This window comes from Conger conger, chromosome 15 (genome assembly GCF_963514075.1).
Source record: "Conger conger chromosome 15, fConCon1.1, whole genome shotgun sequence".
Lineage (NCBI taxonomy): Eukaryota > Metazoa > Chordata > Actinopteri > Anguilliformes > Congridae > Conger > Conger conger.
This window is the reverse complement of record NC_083774.1, coordinates 34,157,056-34,162,055: the sequence shown is the minus strand read 5'-3', so window position 1 is coordinate 34,162,055 and position 5,000 is coordinate 34,157,056. Positions and strand designations below refer to the sequence as shown.

The following is a 5,000-nucleotide window of genomic DNA, read 5'->3' as shown; positions in this document are numbered from 1 at the left end:
GCCAGTAACAATTGGAATATTTCTCCTGCCACTAATAAATATGTCAATGGCATTTAAAGTGCATTTTGGTGTCCTCAACCGTAGGTTAACTGCACAAATTGATCCAACTGAAGTAATGTCCTATTACTAAATACATTTGATAAGTACTTGAGAATCTCAGCCAGTCTCTATGGGGGTACAGGGACAGGAAATTGGATTCTGTAAAAAATGGCAAGGTATGAAATTTCAGTATATTAAACGTCAAGATTGGCACTTATTCAAACCGTAGTTTGGGTAAACCCTTACAATTTGGCACACCACAGTAGTTTGGGGTTACATCTCTGCACTCGCAAAAGGCAGAGAGATGGCTGAGAGCTCATTTTCAGTGGGAGGACAGCTACGCTTCTACAAATGAAATAACAATTTACACTGCAATGCCTCTTTAAGGCACTGAGTAGAAATCTATGGGAGCCTCTGAGTTCAAGTCCTTCTGGTGATGAGTCAAATGTTTTCATTGTAATTGATATTAGCAGCCAATGTCAGGGTTCTTCTGAAGAAACTTCCGAAAAAACTGCCTCTATCCTGTCAGGATGGCCGAGCGGTCTAAGGCGCTGCGTTCAGGTCGCAGTCTCTTCTGGAGGCGTGGGTTCGAATCCCACTTCTGACAGTCCATGGGGCTCTTTTCCATCAGCAGATGCATTCAGTTGTGTTTCTGCACGTGCTTGTGAAGATGAACTTTTCTAGCACAGCCGCCGTGAGCAGGCAGCCAGGTAATTGTGGCCGAGTGGTTAAGGCGATGGACTAGAAATCCATTGGGGTCTCCCCGCGCAGGTTCGAATCCTGCCGATTACGTCCAGTGTGTTTTCGTGGCAATTCATGTTGGCAGCAGATTGTTCTGCGTCTCCTGTTACTAACTACATTTGATAAGTACTTGAGAATCTCACCCAGTCTCTGCGAGGCTTCATCGAAATGAGCCTCTGTGATGCGAACCCGAACCCTAACTTGGGAAAGAAAGTACTTCTCACTAACCTAACCCTAGAAATTCATTGGGGTCTCAACGGAAAGTTTTGAATCCTGCCCATTACGGCCCGTGTGTTTTCCTTGCAATTCAAGTTGGGAGCCGAAAGATACTCTCTGTTAAGCACACAAGCTCAAGTTTGGTAACATCAGCTTTCTAGGTACATTTTGCTACTCCTTCAATATGCCATGATCTATCACAACATATGACAAAAGCATTGCTATGTTCCTGCATCAAATTGCAACCAGTCTGCTACATCTCGCATACATGCATTTTATAGCTACCTGAAGGCTACTGTCGACATATTTCTGCCAGTAACAATTGGAATATTTTTCCTGCCACTAATAAATATGTCAATGGCATTTAAAGTGCATTTTGGTGTCCTCAACAGTAGGTTAACTGCACAAATTGATCCAACTGAAGTAATGTCCTATTACTAAATACATTTGATAAGTACTTGAGAATCTCAGCCAGTCTCTATGGGGGTACAGGGACAGGAAATTGGATTCTGTAAAAAATGGCAAGGTATGAAATTTCAGTATATTAAATGTCAAGATTGGCACTTATTCAAACCGTAGTTTGGGTAAACCCTTACAATTTGGCACACCACAGTAGTTTGGGGTTACATCTCTGCACTCGCAAAAGGCAGAGAGATGGCTGAGAGCTCATTTTCAGTGGGAGGACAGCTACGCTTCTACAAATGAAATAACAATTTACACTGCAATGCCTCTTTAAGGCACTGAGTAGAAATCTATGGGAGCCTCTGAGTTCAAGTCCTTCTGGTGATGAGTCAAATGTTTTCATTGTAATTGATATTAGCAGCCAATGTCAGGGTTCTTCTGAAGAAACTTCCGAAAAAACTGCCTCTATCCTGTCAGGATGGCCGAGCGGTCTAAGGCGCTGCGTTCAGGTCGCAGTCTCTTCTGGAGGCGTGGGTTCGAATCCCACTTCTGACAGTCCATGGGGCTCTTTTCCATCAGCAGATGCATTCAGTTGTGTTTCTGCACGTGCTTGTGAAGATGAACTTTTCAAGCACAGCCGCCGTGAGCAGGCAGCCAGGTAATCGTGGCCGAGTGGTTAAGGCGATGGACTAGAAATCCATTGGGGTCTCCCCGCTCAGGTTCGAATCCTGCCGATTACGTCCAGTGTTTTTGCGTGGCAATTCATGTTGGCAGCAGATTGTTCTGCGTCTCCTGTTACTAACTACATTTGATAAGTACTTGAGAATCTCACCCAGTCTCTGCGAGGCTTCATCGAAATGAGCCTCTGTGATGCGAACCCGAACCCGAACCGTAACTTGGGAAAGAAAGTACTTCTCACTAACCTAACCCTAGAAATTCATTGGGGTCTCAACGGAAAGTTTTGAATCCTGCCCATTACGGCCCGTGTGTTTTCCTTGCAATTCAAGTTGGGAGCCGAAAGATACTCTCTGTTAAGCACACAAGCTCAAGTTTGGTAACATCAGCTTTCTAGGTACATTTTGCTACTCCTTCAATATGCCATGATCTATCACAACATATGACAAAAGCATTGCTATGTTCCTGCATCAAATTGCTACCAGTCTGCTATATCTCGCATACATGCATTTTATAGCTACCTGAAGGCTACTGTCGACATATTTCTGCCAGTAACAATTGGAATATTTCTCCTGCCACTAATAAATATGTCAATGGCATTTAAAGTGCATTTTGGTGTCCTCAACAGTAGGTTAACTGCACAAATTGATCCAACTGAAATAATGTCCTATTACTAAATACATTTGATAAGTACTTGAGAATCTCAGCCAGTCTCTATGGGGGTACAGGGACAGGAAATTGGATTCTGTAAAAAATGGCAAGGTATGAAATTTCAGTATATTAAACGTCAAGATTGGCACTTATTCAAACCGTAGTTTGGGTAAACCCTTACAATTTGGCACACCACAGTAGTTTGGGGTTACATCTCTGCACTCGCAAAAGGCAGAGAGATGGCTGAGAGCTCATTTTCAGTGGGAGGACAGCTACGCTTCTACAAATGAAATAACAATTTACACTGCAATGCCTCTTTAAGGCACTGAGTAGAAATCTATGGGAGCCTCTGAGTTCAAGTCCTTCTGGTGATGAGTCAAATGTTTTCATTGTAATTGATATTAGCAGCCAATGTCAGGGTTCTTCTGAAGAAACTTCCGAAAAAACTGCCTCTATCCTGTCAGGATGGCCGAGCGGTCTAAGGCGGTGCGTTCAGGTCGCAGTCTCTTCTGGAGGCGTGGGTTCGAATCCCACTTCTGACAGTCCATGGGGCTCTTTTCCATCAGCAGATGCATTCAGTTGTGTTTCTGCACGTGCTTGTGAAGATGAACTTTTCAAGCACAGCCGCCGTGAGCAGGCAGCCAGGTAATCGTGGCCGAGTGGTTAAGGCGATGGACTAGAAATCCATTGGGGTCTCCCCGCGCAGGTTTGAATCCTGCCGATTACGTCCAGTGTGTTTTCATGGCAATTCATGTTGGCAGCAGATTGTTCTGCGTCTCCTGTTACTAACTACATTTGATAAGTACTTGAGAATCTCACCCAGTCTCTGCGAGGCTTCATCGAAATGAGCCTCTGTGATGCGAACCCGAACCCTAACTTGGGAAAGAAAGTACTTCTCACTAACCTAACCCTAGAAATTCATTGGGGTCTCAACGGAAAGTTTTGAATCCTGCCCATTACGGCCCGTGTGTTTTCCTTGCAATTCAAGTTGGGAGCCGAAAGATACTCTCTGTTAAGCACACAAGCTCAAGTTTGGTAACATCAGCTTTCTAGGTACATTTTGCTACTCCTTCAATATGCCATGATCTATCACAACATATGACAAAAGCATTGCTATGTTCCTGCATCAAATTGCAACCAGTCTGCTACATCTCGCATACATGCATTTTATAGCTACCTGAAGGCTACTGTCGACATATTTCTGCCAGTAACAATTGGAATATTTTTCCTGCCACTAATAAATATGTCAATGGCATTTAAAGTGCATTTTGGTGTCCTCAACAGTAGGTTAACTGCACAAATTGATCCAACTGAAGTAATGTCCTATTACTAAATACATTTGATAAGTACTTGAGAATCTCAGCCAGTCTCTATGGGGGTACAGGGACAGGAAATTGGATTCTGTAAAAAATGGCAAGGTATGAAATTTCAGTATATTAAATGTCAAGATTGGCACTTATTCAAACCGTCGTTTGGGTAAACCCTTACAATTTGGCACACCACAGTAGTTTGGGGTTACAGCTCTGCACTCGCAAAAGGCAGAGAGATGGCTGAGAGCTCATTTTCAGTGGGAGGACAGCTACGCTTCTACAAATGAAATAACAATTTACACTGCAATGCCTCTTTAAGGCACTGAGTAGAAATCTATGGGAGCCTCTGAGTTCAAGTTCTTCTGGTGATGAGTCAAATGTTTTCATTGTAATTGATATTAGCAGCCAATGTCAGGGTTCTTCTGAAGAAACTTCCGAAAAAACTGCCTCTATCCTGTCAGGATGGCCGAGCGGTCTAAGGCGCTGCGTTCAGGTCGCAGTCTCTTCTGGAGGCGTGGGTTCGAATCCCACTTCTGACAGTCCATGGGGCTCTTTTCCATCAGCAGATGCATTCAGTTGTGTTTCTGCACGTGCTTGTGAAGATGAACTTTTCTAGCACAGCCGCCGTGAGCAGGCAGCCAGGTAATCGTGGCCGAGTGGTTAAGGCGATGGACTAGAAATCCATTGGGGTCTCCCCGCGCAGGTTCGAATCCTGCCGATTACGTCCAGTGTGTTTTCGTGGCAATTCATGTTGGCAGCAGATTGTTCTGCGTCTCCTGTTACTAACTACATTTGATAAGTACTTGAGAATCTCACCCAGTCTCTGCGAGGCTTCATCGAAATGAGCCTCTGTGATGCGAACCCGAACCCTAACTTGGGAAAGAAAGTACTTCTCACTAACCTAACCCTAGAAATTCATTGGGGTCTCAACGGAAAGTTTTGAATCCTGCCCATTACGGCCCGTGT

The 5,000-nt window shown here is 44.1% G+C and overlaps 6 non-coding genes across 6 annotated transcripts; all 6 read left to right on the top strand.

Moving 5' to 3' along the window:
• The first annotated feature begins 563 nt into the window (after positions 1 to 563).
• On the top strand, positions 564 to 646 carry trnal-cag (transfer RNA leucine (anticodon CAG)). The gene has a single exon. It is a non-coding gene; the product is annotated as a tRNA-Leu (tRNA).
• Positions 647 to 749: 103 nt separating this feature from the next.
• Positions 750 to 831, top strand: trnas-aga (transfer RNA serine (anticodon AGA)). Its single transcript has one exon. It is a non-coding gene; the product is annotated as a tRNA-Ser (tRNA).
• A 1,039-nt stretch (positions 832 to 1,870) lies between these two features.
• trnal-cag (transfer RNA leucine (anticodon CAG)) lies at positions 1,871 to 1,953 on the top strand. Its single transcript has one exon. It is a non-coding gene; the product is annotated as a tRNA-Leu (tRNA).
• Positions 1,954 to 3,369: 1,416 nt separating this feature from the next.
• trnas-aga (transfer RNA serine (anticodon AGA)) lies at positions 3,370 to 3,451 on the top strand. Its single transcript has one exon. It is a non-coding gene; the product is annotated as a tRNA-Ser (tRNA).
• Positions 3,452 to 4,490: 1,039 nt separating this feature from the next.
• trnal-cag (transfer RNA leucine (anticodon CAG)) lies at positions 4,491 to 4,573 on the top strand. Its single transcript has one exon. It is a non-coding gene; the product is annotated as a tRNA-Leu (tRNA).
• Positions 4,574 to 4,676: 103 nt separating this feature from the next.
• trnas-aga (transfer RNA serine (anticodon AGA)) lies at positions 4,677 to 4,758 on the top strand. Its single transcript has one exon. It is a non-coding gene; the product is annotated as a tRNA-Ser (tRNA).
• Positions 4,759 to 5,000: the final 242 nt, after the last annotated feature.